The sequence below is a fragment of the Herpailurus yagouaroundi genome, unplaced genomic scaffold (assembly GCF_014898765.1).
Source record: "Herpailurus yagouaroundi ecotype Mexico unplaced genomic scaffold, PumYag 162, whole genome shotgun sequence".
Taxonomy (NCBI): Eukaryota; Metazoa; Chordata; class Mammalia; order Carnivora; family Felidae; genus Herpailurus; species Herpailurus yagouaroundi.
The window spans coordinates 70,484,431-70,501,585 of NW_024412403.1; the positions used below are offsets into that span (position 1 = coordinate 70,484,431).

A 17,155-nucleotide genomic window follows, 5' to 3' on the forward strand; every position below is an offset into this window, starting at 1 on the left:
ACTGTGCAAACATTGTTACCACTATCATCAGGAAACCCTAATGTAGTTCCATGTGTTACAGACTTAAGTCTGATCCTGGATTTGAAAAGACTAAAGGAGTCGGTCACAGGGCCTGCCCTTTGGGGGACTGTCAGGTCTTTTTATTTTCCTGAACTAATAGGCCTCTTAATGGGGACCATACATTAAAGTTTGGATCTGATATGAAATCTAGAAGGACTTAATTGCTTTTTGCCCACGGTGAGTTTTTAGTTTTGCCTTTGGATGTGTTTCAGCTCCTTGGCTGGTTGTACAGTCAGTTCTTGGCTTGGCCTAAAGTGGTTGTTAACCTCCTCTGTGCTCATCTGAACTGAGGTCCTTATCTGCCTTCTAAGTTAGGTCTCCTTTGAGTTTTTCTCTGGGCAGCAATGGTGAATGAGCCTCTAAAACTCAGGTGTAGCCCTACATTTTCTGCTTTAGGCTGCTGAAGGTTATGGCTCACCAACAGCAGGCTGATTGGGAAGCTGACATTTCTGGTGCTGCCTTGATTAGGTACATTTTAACATGTCAGGTGAAATAAGTCCCACTACATTCAGGTTTTTCTGGAATTCATGCTAGGGAATCAGGATGATTTAAATTTAGTTCTGATTTATTTGTCAATGCTGGAAATAATATAGACCTGAATATAGATGGACCTGAATATAGATGCTGGAGAGACAGCCTAGCGCTGGGGAAGAAGGATGTATTTTTCACTTAGCGGATTCTAGACTTGAGGCTGTTTTTCCCTTCTCTACCATATGATTATTTTTTTTACATGTTTTGTATTTCTTGCTTTACCTATCATTGGTTAGGTATTATCATGTGCCCTTTACTGGTGTTTGGGGTTGTGTACATTTTTAGGTATATATGACATTTTATGTGATAAAACTAATTTTGTAGAGAGATTGTCCTTATTATATACAAGCTGCCAAGTTAGGCATGCTGCCACCAAGTGGTGGAGTACCTCTGCTCAGCTACCCAAGGACACAGATTGGTTTTATCAGAGGCTCTAAATGATAGTGTTCTGCTTGGGTTTTCAATGCTTTACATTTTTATTAAAACACTGAAAATTAAGTAAGCACTAAGTAATAATTTTTTTTCCAACTGCAAAATGGGTTTAATATAATCTTTCTGATAATGTTAGTGCATATTCAATAAAGTTATGTTTGTGGAAATATTTAACTTGGGTATATACTAATTGCCATTTGAAACTGGGAATTTTATAGTGGTACTTTTTAGGGAAAATGCATAAATAATGTGATATATCTATAGCAATTCTTAACTTTCTTTTAAAAAGCTTCCTTTTTATAATTTTTTCAAATTAAAAAAAAATCCTTCCCATTGGTTTGTCTTCAGTCTAAGGTAGATTGAAGTGACAGTGCCCCAAGCATAGAAGTACTTGGAACTTCTACTATCTCCCTTGCTATTTTCATCAGCCACAAACATTGAAGATAAAAGTCTTCATTTGTCTTTTCAAGCCTTGCCTTTTAGACACTGTTTTCTTTCTCTGAACACAAAAGACGAGAATAAGAAAAACGCCACAACCTAGGGCTTTTTGTTGCTGAAAGTATAACCCTGGTGAATATACTCACTAGTTGCAAAAAATTTCTGTACCAGTTTGCCACTGTAGCTTTTACTAAAAGAAGAATGTCTCCCCCTTGCCTGTTCTACTCCATCTCTTCTCTTCTCGGATTGCTTTAAATAAAAACACTTAAGAAATTCTTAAAAGTTCAGCATCAATAACTTAAACAGAACAAATAATTTGAACAAAATTTGAAAAAGACTTTTGAATCTAGAGAACTCATCATAAAGCTGTGATGGTCCCTGTCTCTTCTATAAGTTCTGACTGTCCACAAACCTTTCTCCTTGATGAATAGTGAGCTTCTTGAGGGCAGAAATGGTGAGTCTTGTTTAGTAAGTTTGTAGAGCAGTACCTAGCAAGTTGACAGAGTTCCATTAGACTGGGAGCTCCCCCAGGGGAAAGGGCAGTGTCTTATGCCTGGAACCCTTGGGGCCCTTGCCAGCTTCTGTCTTCCAGACATGGAGTCAGTGAGGCCAGACCCAGGTTTCCTTTGGGATGTCGTCTTTCCTGTGTAACGGACTGTACCCACAGGGCGTGGGTAGACTGGCTCTATGGCAGAAAGAAGGCAGGGCCCTTTGCCAGAGGATGAAGCATGGGGGAGCATGTGAGGGACCTGGGAGTGGACTCTGTCTCACCAAGGAGGAGTATTCCTGTTTCTAAGTTGAGCAAGTGTAACAGCCAGCCCCACTTGTCCCAAAACCCAGATAGTAGCACTTTGTCAGAGCTGTGGTGACTCAGCTAGGACAAATGCTTTTCTGGAGAATTTACTGACATATCCACGTGTGTGTTCTGATGGCCCTGCTTTGTCTTTTCTTTTGTCTCAGAGCCTCCCCTCTCCCTACCCCATCTGATTCTAGGTCAGACGAGGACCAGACTTCATTTTGAGAGCTACTCAAAACCCCCCAAACCAATGTTTTTCTCCCTCTCATCTCCTAGACTCTTCTGTGCCATCTTGAGCTGGAAGTTCATCTGTTGTCATCCCTAGTAATTCATGGGCCAGGTCTTGCACAGAAACTCCTCTTGGCCTGGTACTTGAGGCTAGGTCTCAACCTAGTGCTGTGACTTGCCCCTCTCCCCTGATTCTCTGCCCAGGAAGGTAATGTGCACTCATCTCCCAACAATAAGCTGTTTTCCTCTGCAAGAAACTCGGGCCTTGAACCCATTTCCTGAAAGAAAACTCCCTGTTTTGGACTTGGAGGAAGGCAAGAATCACTCCTACCCTTTACCAGCCTTGACCATGGTGGGGTGTTCTACTAGGACACCTGCCAATTGGTCGAGATTTCATTCTGTGCATACACAGGATGATTGTTTAGTTCTTATATATGTACCAACTCAGAGAGAATGGTCCAATAATCCTCTGGCTTTTTCAGGTTGCCCCTGAACTTATGGGCTAATGAGGGGACACCCAGTTCTTGCCCTTGGGACAACTCACAGTGTGTTTGAGGTTCTAAGGTCCACTGGAGAAGACAAAATTAACCATTTCAAGGCAATGGTTAAACAGGCATACCAGTTAAATGGACTTAACCAGAGAAGATTTATTGGACATGAAATTTGACCTAGATTTTTAAAAGAAGTAGGTGGATTCAAATCTTGGAGCTTGAGGCAGGAGGGGCTATAGAGGTCAGCCAGGCCAATTTCTTCACTTTAAAAGGGTAAAGTGCTGTCCAGAGAGTGCTCTGACATGCCCAGGGCTTCCCAGTTGGCCAGTGGTGTTGCTGGGACCAGTTGCTGCAACCGTACACTGCCCCCTGACATGGGCAGAACCTGTGGGACAGCAGGTGACCCCCAGAGTGGCATGCACTGGAGGTCAGGGCCTCCCCTGTGTCATAAACAGAGGCTTTTCCACTCACAGGTGAGCTTTCTAAGGCTCTGAGCTAGCTGCAGGTGGGAACAAAGACCTGTTGGAGCCCTGCCTATTTAGTGTCGAGTTCCAAACATGTCCCCCTCCCTCAGGTTTCCTCTGTCTGGCTCTCTGACCTCCCTTGCTGCTTTCAGGCTCCCCCTTGTGCCTAAGCCATTATAGGGTTTTTCTTCCATATACATCACAGGGATCTCATCAGTGCCCTTGGCCAGGGCACCTCCGTCTGGGTGTCTGAGGGAAGGAAGGCTGGCTGCAGCACAAGGGCTTCCCGCCCCATGGGAAGGAGGTCTCCTGTGTTGGTAGAATGTGGTGGGCATGCAGGAGTAGCTGTGTGAGGGGTAGCCGAGGGTGTCTGTGTTGGTAGGTTTGTTTGGGCATGTGTCTGCATGTGCTGTAGGCAAATAGCACCGGGCTTTCAAGAAAGTACCATTACTTGAGAAGGAGGAGGGGAAGGAGTGGAGGTGTGCACAGGCACGATTTGACCAAAGACGGTTTCCCAGAGGAAACGTGTGGTTTATTAATGAGGATTCTACCTGCCCTGCCAGGAAACCAGAGCCCAGCTGGAGAGTGGAGGGTCCCTTGCGAGGGTGGGGAGAGGTGACGGTGCAGCAGGCGGAGGAGAAGGAGTGGTGAGGGCAACAGGGATTGGGGTGAGCAAGGAAGGCTGGCAGCACTGGCCCCACCTTTGCAGCCTCTCTTGGGCCCCCTCTCTTCTCTCTTTTCTTTCTCCCTGTTTTGGAAGAGTTTCCTGCATCTTTGTTGGGGTGACTGAGGGCACTGTGGTTAGACAGGAGCGGGGCTCCATCTTTGGTTTGCTACCCACAGATTTTTGATCAGTGATTATAATGACTTTTTTTTAACATTAAAAGATACTGTTGTTCACCCGGCCTGACTATGGGAGAAAGATGGGGCAGTGGAAAAGGCCCGGGGAGCTTGGCCCTGGAGTCTGTCTGGAGAGGACAGGAAAAGGGGAGGGCTGTGTGGAGAGGTTGTGGTTTCCGTTTCCAGTCCGCTATTTCTTTTCCTCTGCTTGCTTTGGTTTCTGTTTTGTTTCTGCCTCATGTTCTGAATGCCCCAGAAGGAAAGGATGAACATCTCTGTGGGCACCGTAGGAAATGGGACAGGAGGCTGCTGTCGGGAAATAGTCACATCAGTTTCTATCCCAGCCTCCCTGAATGTGCCCCTCTGCCACTGTCCCTCTCTGCCAGCCAGCCCCAGATTTCTACAAGCAACAGTTCTGGTCCTTCTCTAAGACCTTCTAAGCTCTTCTTCCCCCTTCCAAGTGTCCTGCCCACAGGCCAGTCAGATTTAGAAAGCAAGGCCTCTTCCTTTGGTGAATGGAATGTGTGTTTGAGACTGTCAGGTGACCTGGCTGGTTAGTCAGGACACCAGGGTTTGTGCAGCTAACCCGGGCTGGCCCCTCTGAGGTAGCCATGCTTTGGAAGGCTGGGTGCTTTCACCTTGGTACTGCTGTCACCCATGCCATTTCCAGAACTCTCTTTGGAAGCTCCCTTCAGCCTGTGTCATTCTCTTTTGACTCTAAGCAGATTTGACTTTTTAGAAAGTGTTTTGTTTAAAGGCAGCATCTAGGACAAGTCAATAATGCAGATGTGAGGTCCTGCTGTGTTTTTTAGGCCACTAGACGTCTCATTGTATGGCCACATCTGGGGATACTTTTTTTTTTTTAATTTTTTTTTTTAACGTTTATTTATTTTTGAGACAGAGACAGAGCATGAACGGGGGAGGGTCAGAGAGAGGGAGACACAGAATCTGAAACAGGCTCCAGGCTCTGAGCTGTCAGCACAGAGCCCGACGCGTGGCTCGAACTCACAGACCGTGAGATCATGACCCGAGCCGAAGTCGGCCGCTCAACCGACTGAGCCACCCAGGCGCCCCGTGGGGATACTTGGAGTAAGTAATCTTGGAAGCTGAGTCTGTACTATTTAATATTTTCCTACACCCTGGGTGGGGGCGGGAGAGGGGTGGCAGGTGGGAGAGGGGAAGAAAGACAATCAGCCTTGCTTTGGGCACATTTGCAGTCAGCATTGTTTGTTTGTTTGTTTGTTTGTTTGTTTGTTTGTTTGTTTGTTTAAACAGCTTCATTTGAGTGGAATTAGGGAATAGACTTTAAAGACTTGGAAAATGTTGGCCTCTTCTTTTGTTCTCCAGTGTAAGGCTTCTCTGGGACTCTGACTTGGGCAGGAGTTGGGTTTGTTTTTGGGAAAGTTGGGCCCAGGGAACTGACAAAGAGGGAGCTCCTAGACCTGGAAATGGGCAAGGAAATCTGCAGAATCTTTACCGTAGTAGTGACTTAACTATGGATGTACCTTTGAATTACCAGGGAACTTTTAAACACCACTAAGTCCAATCTCTGACCAATTAGTCAGAGTCTCCTCACTTTACAGAGGAGGAATTGAGGCTTTGGTTTAGAACAAAGCATTATTTTGACCTTTGTCCCCCAGCCCTGGCATCACAGGTCAGAGGCCCAGAGGCAAAAAATGTCTTGTTCAATGGGTAGAAAAGACACAAATTCTGTGGAATAATCATGACCTGGGAAAGTAGACAGTGTCTTCCAATAAAACAAACAAAAAACAAGAAACAAAGAAAAAAACCTCTGGATGGATCGACATGGATTCTGAGGAGACCTTGATGGTAGATGAACCTCCCATTGTGACAGAAAGCCACCTGATGGTGGACCATCACCTGTGAGCCAGGCAAGAGAGGTCCACAACAGGCCAGGGAGTCCTGCCACCTCTCAGAGCTCCTCTCTCCCACCTATCAGCCACCCAGCCATCCCAGAGCCCTCCACGTTTCGAAGGGTGAGTTTGAGAACTATCTGTGCCAGCAAATGCTCATTCACCGCACAATGTTCCCTGGAGAGTGGCTCTTTTCTCAGTAAGGCACTGTCTCCTCCATGTGTTCTTTTCACTGCTTCTGATTATACCAATTAGAAAGCTTAACGCAGGTGCTAATGTGTCTTTAACACTTTTCTTTAACACCTGCTGATTTCTGGTTGTTTAAGAAAATGGGTGTGGTGTGGTTTGGGGCAATCTGCAGAGGGCTGCTGTGAGAATAGCAATAAGGAGTAGAAAAGGGTTAACCCAGATCAGAGGGATGGATGAAAAACTGAAAGGAAATCTAGATCCTACAGCCAGAGACTCTCCAAGACCTGAGAATGGCATGTGAACTCCAACACATGGGTCAGGGGGATCTTTTCCTTCTCAAAGCTCCAGAGACCTTTCTTTTGCTTGAATTCTGAATGGAGAAGTCAGCTCATGAAATGATTTCAGGGAGACAGTGGTACAGCACAGTTCTAGGGAAAAGGGCACAGCAGGTGACTCATTGGGGCTCCTCTCCCTTCTTCCCTTTGCTGGTTTCTGTCTGCTCACAGAGAACTGTCTCCAGGTATTAAAGGCTGTCATGCAGGATGGGTAAGACTTCTCCAGTCATCCTTCCAAATCATCCTTCATTGCTGATTGGCTTGCACCTGCAGGGCCAGAGTTGTGTTGGCAGGGCCAGTATTGCCCTCATTAAACAGGGAGTCCGTCACTTACCTTGTCCTTCCTCTTCATCATCCACTGCTCAGTGACCAGTCTAGCTCTCTACCACAGTGTTTAATTTCTTACCTTCCCTAGACAACTTGGTGAGTAGGTCTGATTTGAAAATTATTTCATCACAGCCCAAGCACTGGGCCTTCCTGGGCGCCAGCACTAGGATTCTGATACTCTATACTGCTGACACCCTGTACCCCACAGTTTGCACCAACTGAACAGCCCGCAGCAGAACACACAAAGCAGAAACACTTGTTGCCCCCTTGCCTGGTCTGCTGGGGCATTTTCATTGTGGATCTCTGCTCTTACACCTGCCATCAAGATGGTTCGATGTTGTATTTTTTCCAGGAGCTGTTTCAAGTGAGAAACTGCTGGACATTCATAGACGTGGGATAAATCTCAGGTGGCACCACAAAAGCTAGGGCAAACAAGGTCAGGCCATCCCTCTGCTGCCAGAGCACCGTGGAAACCATCAGCCGGATGGCCCTCATTCCTGGGGAAGGGGCATTAGTACTCAACAGAGGTTACCCTGAACCTCCAAACCAGATTATCTGAGGTTGGGGAGAATTTCCCTTCTCATTTCCAGAGTTCTCATGGCTTAATAGAAGACCTGAAGCAGGGAGATTGACAGCTGGAGGTCTGGCCCACATGGCCAAAATGTCCACCCACCTGTGTGACCCTGAGCAAATCACTTTCTTGCTCAGGAACTTGCTGCCCTCAACTCTAAAATGAAGGAGTAGCAGGAGTAAGCATTAAAGTTGCTTCAAGCTTAAGCTGTCTTTGTCTCTCAGACAAGGTAGCATGACAGATACTGGAATTGAACAGACCAGATTCAAATACTGATTTTGACTCTTCCTGGTGACTTTAAGCAAGTTACTCAACCTCTTTGAGTCTCAGTTTCCTTAGCTATGGAGTGGGATAATAATAGCAGCTACTTGTAAGTCTTATGTGAGGAATAAAATGCTTAGCATACATTGGATTCTCATATGCTCAATAGAATCAACTCTTATCATTAATATGTGTATCATTAATATGTGTATCAAAGACATTTTTATCAAAGACAACTGCTCCATTTCATTAGTTGTACTCTCAGTTTATATCTCTCCCCAGCTTGATTTTTGAGCTCCTCAAGATTTAGAGCTCCAGCCGAGGTCTCGCTGCTGGTCCCCTGCTTGCTTACTGAACTTTGCTATCCCTGATTCCTCCTTGTAATGGAGGAGCAGCCAGCAACACGGGCTCTTTTCTACCTTAGGGCCTTTGCACAGGCCGTTGCTGCTCCCTGCATCATTCTTTCTACAGTATTTCCTTAACTAGCTTCTTCTTGGAATTTTGTTCTCTGCTTAAACTTCAGCTCTTCATAGTGGCCTGTCCTGACCACCTGATAAGTTCTTAAGACATATCACAATTTGCATTTATTCTGTTTATCTATCTACTCTCTTGTGTCCCTCTCTTTCCATAGAATGTAACCTTCATGTTTCTGTCTTGTTCACATTTATATTGCTAGTGTCTAGCACTAGGCCAGCCACAAAGTAAGGGCTCAGTATATATTTGTTGGATGAATAAGTTAATGAATAATATGACATATTTACATGACACCATATTATTTATGAAGCACCTTCATAACTAGGCTCTCATTGTGAAGCCATATAAATCTCTGTGAGGGATAAAGAAATTGATTAGCCAGAGCCTGGCAGTAGTTACCCCACATATGACAGCTGCCATGCAGAGTAAGGACAAGGTTATGGCAATGTGTGGGAAGAACCTTCATCCCAGTGGGATGGGAGGAAATGTATCAATATGGGAAGACTTCTTGGAGGAGGAAGCATGTGAGTTGAGCTTTGAAATGGGAGTAGGAGTTATCTAGGCAAAGATGGGGTTAGTATGGGCAAGCACAAAGGCATAGAGGTAGGAGAGGCCAAAGTCTAATATAAGATTGAAACTATTAAGTCAGTTTAGAGAGACACGGATAACATGTCCATTTTAACAAGGGGGAGATCCCTCTGACAAGGAAGTCAGGGGAAAGCCCAAGGCAGAAGGTGGCATTTAAATCTGACCCCTTAGCCAGATGACCAGGGATGATATCCAGGGTGGTTCACTGATGTGGCCCAAATGGAATCCAGAGGGATGGTCTGGGCTTCCCTTGGCCAGGGACCTAGGGAGGAGTTGAGGGAGCAGTGATTGGGAAGAAGTGGCATTTGGCTTCCTGAAGCCAAACCTGTAACCCAGGGTGAAGACCTGGCCTGACAGGCATTTTGCCCTGCTCTTCAGGTCCCAGAGCAACCCTTCGCTTGAGGCGCTGGTATCTCAATCCCTGCCCCCTCCCTCCAGGCTAAAGGCATTGAGTCTTCAGATCTATGAAACAGGGTTGGGATGATAATAGCAGCTAAAATAGAGGAGGCAAATCCAAAGGCCAACAAGCAGACAGATCAAGTGAGTGTGTGAATGAGCTGGAAGTGGTTTAAAGAATGGAGAGTTTAAGCCTCCTCCAAAGACACTTGAATGCATTATAAGCAATAGTAATAGCCTTGCCTAATAAAACCATTTTGGAGGACTGGGTTCAATAGTGTGCTGCTAAATTGTGATTTCTGTTTGGTGTTGGGGGCCACCAGGAGTAAAAAAAGGGTCAGTGGTAACAGGCTTATTCATTGGTTCTTCACTGCCCACCACTGAGACCCTCCACACCTGTACCAGTCAAACCTGGGAAAGCCCTTACACCATTCACAGTCTAATGGGTCAAGAGACAACTCTGGGGCATCAGATGTGTGCAGGGCCTGGAGGACCCAGAGATAACCCAGGACTTGCCCAGATATTTTAGATAAGCCTGCCAGGTCAAGTGCATGATAAGAAGCTTCATAATGATTTAATGGCAATTTAGAAGTTCCTTTAGAGAGGAAGCCTGGGAAGGCAGGTCTCCAGCAGGCGTCTGGTTTGAACACAGAATTGCTGTGTTGGGGAAGGCAGCCACCAGGCCTTTCGGGGAAAGCCTCTCCAGGCCAAGAGAGGAGGAGCTCGGTTTTGCAAAAAGAAGGCAGAGAAGTGAGCACAGAAATCCTCCCATGCCTGTGCTTCCAATAAATGATTCCGTTTGAGAGAACATGAGGATAGAGAGAGAAACATGCTAGCATTTTTGGCAGGCTCCTATAGAGCATAGCTGCTGGTTGACCTTGCAAACATTGCCCTGATGGTATAGCTGTGTGCTACCTGTTTATGAAAGCATATCCTAGTCTGATTTAGACAATGTGAGTATCACTAAAGCCACACCTAAAAGAGTCTAGGTATTGTCCTTGGATCACCTGGAGAGACTCCTGGGTCTCATCCCAGACTGATTTTCATCATAATATCTGAAAGGTTTCCCCAAATCAGCATTTTTAAACAAGTGTCCTAGGTGATAATGAAAGTGACTAAAGTTTGAGAAGCATTGGCATAAAGCAGCACAAATGCTTTTTTGAGATGGTACAAACTCTCACGAGTGAAAACAGCTCCAGTAACGTGTAATGAACAAAAGACTAAATGGTCTAGAACTGAGTACAAGAAATATCCAATCAATCATAAAGTATACATTTATGTCCTGGGCCTGAGGGCTCCGAGAGTCCATGAAACAGTTTACCACGCAGTTTACCACGCACAAAGGGCAAGAAGCTGGCCCAGGGGTTCCAGGTCTCAAGCCCCAGATGGGAAACAAATGGGGCAGAGGGGTAGTGAGCAGTGGCTGCGTTCTCTGTCTAAAGGAAGGGGTGTGGCGGATGGGCAGGGTCACTCACTCTCCCTTCCTCTCTTTAGTGGATTTAAAGGCCTATTTCTCCAAGCTTCACCTTTCTACGCTCCCTCCTTCCCATATACAACGTGGCCATATGTGCTGCTGATCATTTAACTTGGGCTAATAAATATTATTTAAAAGGTAAATAACCTAAGGGGAAAAGGAAGGCTACCTGTTTTATTCCAGGGTAAATTGGTTTACTCAAATTGCTCTCCATCGAGCATGCTGAGAGTAAAAGAGGTCTGGGGGCATGTAGGCTTGGGGCAGAGGCAGGCTGGGGAGCCACCTGGGGCTTGGGCAGCCAAAGAGCAGTGTGCAGACCCTGGCTGTTTCCAGAGTTGGGAAGACAGGGCCAGGGATGGGAGTGCGCCAAAAGCAACCCAAGATGACTTTGACATTTCCTATAATCACCTCAGAGATCAAATAGGAAGACTGCTTCCCTGCTCCACCCAATCTCCGTGCTAACACCCCACTGAAATTGCCCTGACCGATGGGACCGATGCCTCTTAGTTGCTAAATGGAAAAGTTCTGACCTCAGTTAATGACTTACCTCTTTGCAGCATTTGACACTGCAGTTCCTCCTTGAAATCCTCCCTTCCCTGATTTCTTCCCCTCTTGGTTTTCTCTAACCTCTCTGCATTTTTCCTCAGGCTCATCTACTTTCTTCTCCCATCTCTGAAACACTGATATTCCCATAAATTCTATCTTTGACTCAGGAAGTTTCTCTTCGTCTTACTCATTTTCACTGGGTGCTTACTCACTTCTGTGCCTATCTACTACCATAGTTCATGAATGTATTCATTCAGCAAATATTATTGAATGCCTACTCTGTGCCAGTCACTGTACAATCCCCGAGTCAAAATTTGCAACCTGGATTTCTTTTAATTTCCAGGCCATATATCAAATTGCCTTCAGAATTTCATGTATGTAGGAAATTGGTGGATGTATGTTTTAGGCTATGTTTCTTCAGATGGGGATTCAGGTATAAATTATTCATTAAGGGCATTCTCTTCAATAAAACCTTTAAGGGAGTTGGAGAAGCAGAGTAGGGAAGAGGAAGGGCTAAGCAAGGATGTGGTCTCAGATAAAGTCTAGCCGGAGACCGACTTGGAGAATGAGAAGGCTCTGCAACGTAAGTCACACTTCAGAGCTACTCCACCTTGTGGTAGAGGGTCTGAGCTTTGGCACCTTTGTAATAGAAAGGCACCCCCCCACACACCCACCTGGTGTGAGGTTGTCACTGCCCACGTGTCTCTTGGAGAAGTGTCATCTATCAGCGGCAGGGAAGTCTCCAGAGATGATCTCAAGTGTAAGCTGATAGCTACAGCACTTTTAGAGCTGGAGGCTGGGCACAGTGGTCAATAAAGTGTCCCTGGTGGGATACTCACCGCATCTCTTATAGCAGCTAAGACTTACGTAGTACAGATTATGTGTCTAGCACCATGGTAAGCACTTTATGGGCATTAACAAACTTAACCTTTAAGTAGCCCTGTAGTATAGGCTGTTAGTATTCCTGTTCATTCATGTTTTGCAGTAAAAGGGCTAAGGCATAGAGGTTAAAAGTAACTTGCCTAAAGTGCCTCAATAAGTGAATGATGGAGCCAGGATTCAGACCAAAGAAGGCCGGTTCTAGATTCCATTGCCTTAAGTGCCACCTCAGTGTATTGAGTCTTAACAAGCACCAGGCACTGTATTAGGCATTGGGGATCCAGCAGTGGAATCAATACAAAACTCCCTGCCCTCACTGAGGTTACTTTCCAGCGAAGGAAGTGGGACAATAAGTAAATAAATAAAATATATGATCCAGATGGTAGTAAGTGCTAAGGAGAAAAATAAGGGCAGGGAAGTAGGCAGTGCCAGGCGAGAGCCATGGCCTTGAATAGGGTGGCCCAAGGGAGACTTAATTTAGGAGGCATTTTAGCAAAGATCCAAAGGAAGAGGGTTCTCTGCTTCTCCTTCTGCCACTCCCTCTGGCTGACCCTGATTTACTCTCCCTCTGCACAGCTTCAGGGCAAGCCTTCCAAATCACCTGATCATGTTCCTTCCCTAAATGACACCCTTCAGTGGTTCTTCATTGCCCTTAGGATAAATCCAGCGCTCCTGCCATGGTATGAGATGCATCCTGATTTGAGGTCTGCTTCCACTCCTGTCTCTTCTAAGAAGGCCTGCTTCTAACTGTGATGCCCAGGGCAAGAGTACAAATAGAAACCCACATACCCTATGTGTAAATGTTGAAAATTAATATAGCAAGCTAACGAAATGTTAAAGAGTCTACCCTCTACTTTGACAAATGCATTTTCATAGCAACTTAGGAGGCCAACTTAACTTTTATATTTGTTGGACTGCTCTGAGTTCCATGCTAGAACTTGACAGTCCAGGGAGACTGACCCCCAGCCCATGGTCTGCCTCCCTTCTCTGCCCACTGCCCAGCTCTGTCTTTCTGCATGCGTGTGGACACCTCAGTTCACATATCCATGTTCTAGCCACATTCTTGTGTTTATACTGCTGGTATTTCTTGTCCTTGGGGGAACTGAACCTAGGAAAGAAGTACACATGGGCCCAGGGAGTAGGCTAAGGGCCCTTTGGGCAGAGAATTTTAGGGTTTTAGGTGGTAGGAGCTTAGTCTAGAAGGTGGGTGAGGGCAACACAGACTCTATGGGGCAAGTTGCCTTGTTTCCTGGGGGAGAAAATGTGCAAGAGGAGGGTCAGAGCACAGAACAGGGCTCTCTAAAGCACTCAGAGCAGCACCCCCTCATAGCTCTCTGACTCTTACTCATGTGCCAAAACCAAAGTGAATTGCTGGAACTTTTCAATATGCATGCTCTCTTGTTTCTGTGATTTTGTGATTTTGCACAGACTACAGAATGGAAGGGCATACACTTAGAGTCCTTGTGCTAATTGCCCTCATCTCCAGTGAGCATCCTAATCCAATCCCCCATCACGAACTCTTAACCCCCACCCCCGATCACAGGAACACCACATGTAGCAGCAATATGGTAGGGTGTAGTATGATATAGTGACCTGAGCGTAGGCTTTAAAGTCCTGGTTTTGACCCTCTGTTTAGCCTCTTAGTGGTCATGTGACCTTAGGCAAATTCCATGCCTCTGTTTCATTATTCCTTACATGGAGATAACCATACCAAGTTTATAAGTTATTGTGAGGATAAAATGAAATAATGGGTATCAAGTGCCTAAGCGTAGGCTCTGGCATAGAATAAGCATTGGTAAAAAGTTCTTTTCCCTCCCCCAACTATGCTTCTTACTTGAAACGAAACATACAGAGCACCTTAGGAGATAAGACTATTTTCATAGAAAGATGCCAATTAGATTAGCTCTCAGCACTCAGCCCCTGGGCATCTGTCCCCATCTCCTGAGCTAGGGAGAATTTCCTAGAGAATATTAGTGCCTGATTTCTACTTTTAGTTGTCAGGGATTATTAGTTCATAGTGTATAGGCTGCTGCTGCTCACTATATTTACATACTGGGATAGTCACTATTTGTTGTTAGGGATGTGAGCAAAAGGACAGTTACAGCAGTGGAACCTGAGGGGCAGGGAAACAAGGAAGCTGGGCATCTCGAAGGAAAGGCAGGACCCACGGTCAGCTCGCAGTGCCTGATATAGTGGGCATGTAACAAGTGGAAGTCAAGCTAAATGAAGCTAAGAACAGTGAGAGAAACCAGTAAACTCTAATAGAAAAATAGATAAGAGAACTCTTCAGGTAATCACAGGGAAATACTTATGGAACAATAAGCTATACCTGGTAATCAAAGAAATGTGTATTTAAATGTAATGCAGTATTTTTCCTAGAAGATGGGCAAAGATGTAAAAAGTTCAATGGCCAGGAGCACTTGGGTGGCTCGGTTGGTTAAGTGTCTGACTCTTGATTTTGGCTCAGGTCATGATCTCACAGGTTTGTGAGTTTGTGCCCCACAAACTCTAACAGTAGACGCTGTGCACTGATAGTACAGAGCCTGCTCGGGATTTTCTGTCTCTTTCTCTCTCACTCTGCCCCTCCCTCATTGCGTGTGCATGCACACGTGCGCACACTCTCAAAATAAATAAACTTTAAAAAATTAAAGAAATAAAAAAAAAAATCAGTGGCCAGTGCTAATGAGACAGTACTGGGGAGGGGGGAGGGCTACTCTCATGCTCTGCTAGTGTGCACGGCAAAGTTGATTTGCCTTTCTGTAAAGAAATAATGAGAATGATTAAATAAGTTAGGATATAGGTATAAGATGGCCCATGTGTCATTAAATGTAATAGTTTTAAGACATTTTAGATATGAGGAAAAAACCTATTGCAGTGAAAAATAGAACACTATATAGTGTGAAAACCTCATGCACAAAAAAGACTAGAAGGAAATAGACCAGAGTATTGTAACTTCTTATCGTGAGCTTCTCTTATATAGGTCTTTGACTATTTTAACTTTTCTATAAATTAGCAGGTGTTTCTCTTTTAATGGGAAAGAAATCCCATACAGTAAGAAAAGTCACATTGCTTTCAGACAATAGGGCAGAGAGAATGTTTTATGGACGGCTCTGGTGACTTGTCGACTCAGTACGCGTCAAAGAAGAGGCAACTCCTTTCCTTTGGGATACGCGCTTTGGGGAGAAATAAAAGACTCAGGCTTCCTCTCTTGTCGAGTCTAGTCATTTGTAGCAACAACTTGCCTGGGGAGTTTCCTGTCAAACTGGGAAGCCTAAGTGAGCTGCCTTATGCTTGAGACAGACACAAGGTCACAGGAGCTGTGGTCTCTTCACCAGTCTGTGACATTCTCAACGCTGGTTGAGATTTAAGAGGGGGCTTTGATTCCTTTTGTGGCCTAAATCCTCCAATTGTGGCCTTACCTCCAGTAGCTGTAAGTGATTAATAGGCGGTGTTACTCCTCTGTGGGTCACACAACAGGCACAGTGGTTTAAGCAAGTGCTATCTGGGTAATAGGAAATTAAGCAAAACACCCTAAAGCAATGCTACACCAGTATGTATATAAAAATGTGAATTGGGGCACCAGGGTGGCTCAGTTGGTTAAGTGTCCAACTTCACCTTAGGTCATGATGTCATGGTTTGTGAGTTCGAGCCCTGCATCGGGCTCTGTGCTGACAGCTCAGAGCCTGGAGCCTGCTTTGGATTCTGCATCTCCCTCTCTCTCTGCCCCTCCCCTGCTTGCACTCTGTCTCTGTCTCTCTCTCAAAAATAAATAAACATTAAAAAATTTTTTTTAATGTGAACTAACCAAAATCTATTTTGAGTTATAAAATAGATACATACGTTAAGCAAACCAAGACGGATGGAAGGAAAGACCCCTAACTACCAAAACATAGAATTGCTTCCAAACTGACATGTTGTAACTATTTTTGCTTTCATTTTTTTCTTTGATTTCTTAGGAGTTATACTTAAAGTCCAAGTGCTTAAATAAATTTTGCTACTTAATAAGTTATATAGCAACATCTTGATTCACTTAGCCTAATTACTTTTTGGTGTTCAAGATGGTCACTGTCACTTCATCTGGCCTTGATTTCAAGAGTAGTTTCCCCTCTTTTAACTTCCTGAAACATGTCTTTTTACATCCTGACTGGTGTAATGGAAGGACGTGAGACAACTGGACCACATCCCAACCAGCCCCACCCTTGGCCATCTAAGAGTAATCCGCATGACTCAGCAACATGATTTTTTTAGAAGCCAATACACATTTTAAACTACAAGTAATACATTTTTTTAATGTTTATTTTATTTATTTATTTTGAGAGAGAGAGAGAGACAGACAGACAGAAAGGCATAGAGAGAGGGAGAGAGAGAATCCCAAGCAGGCTCCACACTGTCAGCGCAGAGCTCTATGCAGGGCTCAATCTCACAATTGTGTGATCATGACCTGAGCTGAAATCAAGAGTTGGACACTCAGCCAACTGAGTCACCCAGGTGCCTTTACAAGTAATACATTTTAAATACAGTGGTGGCAAATATATGTTATCAATGCTCTGTGTACCATTGCTAATCCACTGGTCAAATCAGCCTAGAGCCCACTGAGGAAAAAGATGTTTTGGCCCACTTTGAGTTCAGTGGTAAAGCATACCAGTGTCTGTATTGAGGTAGGCACAGGAAGGTCAGAACTCATACCAAAAGCTTTTCATGTCATGTTTAAGGGCAGTAGGGTCCTTGTCTTTGAAGAGCTTGTATTCAAATGGGGAAATCATGATTCATGCCAGGAGCAAGAAAAGGAGACAAAAATTAAAAGAAAATCAAATACAACTGTGAACGCTTGCACATAAACATCCCAACAAGTACGACTGACCGTAGAGAGGGGTGAGTTACGTGCTAAGTGCTGGAAGAAGCCAGAATGCCCTAGGTCAGATGGGGTTAATCTAAAGGTTTTCTGAGGCAGTGCATTTTGA

General features: G+C 44.9%; 1 protein-coding gene across 20 annotated transcripts in view; it reads left to right on the forward strand.

Annotated features, from left to right (window-relative positions):
• The window catches only part of KALRN (kalirin RhoGEF kinase), a 673,147-nt gene that overhangs the window by 212,218 nt on the left and 443,774 nt on the right, over positions 1 to 17,155 (forward strand). The gene's annotated exons all lie outside the window — the stretch shown is intronic.